The sequence below is a fragment of the Sinocyclocheilus rhinocerous genome, unplaced genomic scaffold, assembly GCF_001515625.1.
Source record: "Sinocyclocheilus rhinocerous isolate Xijiao unplaced genomic scaffold, SAMN03320098_v1.1 scaffold2194, whole genome shotgun sequence".
Classification (NCBI taxonomy): Eukaryota; Metazoa; Chordata; class Actinopteri; order Cypriniformes; family Cyprinidae; genus Sinocyclocheilus; species Sinocyclocheilus rhinocerous.
This window is the reverse complement of record NW_015652304.1, coordinates 1,431,849-1,432,682: the sequence shown is the minus strand read 5'-3', so window position 1 is coordinate 1,432,682 and position 834 is coordinate 1,431,849. Positions and strand designations below refer to the sequence as shown.

Sequence of the window (834 nt, the reverse complement as noted above, 5' to 3'; positions counted from 1 at the left end):
AAACAACAAAAGGGGGGGGGGGGCTCTGAGGTGATTCACAGAAATCCAACTAACACAGGAAACCAGACAGTATGCACTGTAATCACTTATTAGCTACCTGTTATGTTTCCCAGAGTAGTCATTATTTTGATTTGTCTGGTCATTTATGCATTTAGCCAAAGCAAATCACAGTGCAGTTCAGTGCAGTGCATTGTATTAGTTCATGCATTCTCTAAGATTTGAACCCATGACCTTGGTGTTGCTAGCACCTTGCTCTACTGTTTTATGTATGAAACAGTCACGTATATTTTGGATTTTATTTAGTATATCCCTGGAGCCAGTTTCACAAAACATTCTTAGGAATAAAATTCTTATTAAAGCTGCAGTCCGTAAGTTTTGCCTCTTTGTCGCCATCTCTGTTTGAAAACCTGGAATTGCAGCTGTGTGCCGAATTATCTAGCTTGCATGGGTTGTGCGGCGGCACGGCTCCAGCGCGGATGAATCTAATGTTCTGAAGAGTATGTGTGGCAATCAGTCACTGCACCGGTGTGTGGATATTTACTGTACTTCGCAATCACAGATTCTAGCCTAAGTCTTGGAATATGACCCAAATAAGAATTTTCACCGTATATTGCCATCTGAACAAGTAACAAGTTTGCCATGTTTGTTCTGGCCAACAGAGGAAAAAAGCATTACCATAAATCTCGCTACCAATGGTGATTAAATCTAAAGATCGGTTAGCTCATATCACATCAAACCGTTCAAATTATTATTATTGTTATAATAATATATATATTATTCTCAAATGATTAATGTTAACAACATCAGCATTGCGTGACTATGAGTATAGTGTGT

At 38.7% G+C, this 834-nt stretch overlaps 1 protein-coding gene across 1 annotated transcript in view; it reads left to right on the top strand.

The window, feature by feature from the left end:
- The window catches only part of kcnn4 (potassium intermediate/small conductance calcium-activated channel, subfamily N, member 4), a 31,296-nt gene that overhangs the window by 1,100 nt on the left and 29,362 nt on the right, over positions 1–834 (top strand). The window lies entirely within an intron of this gene.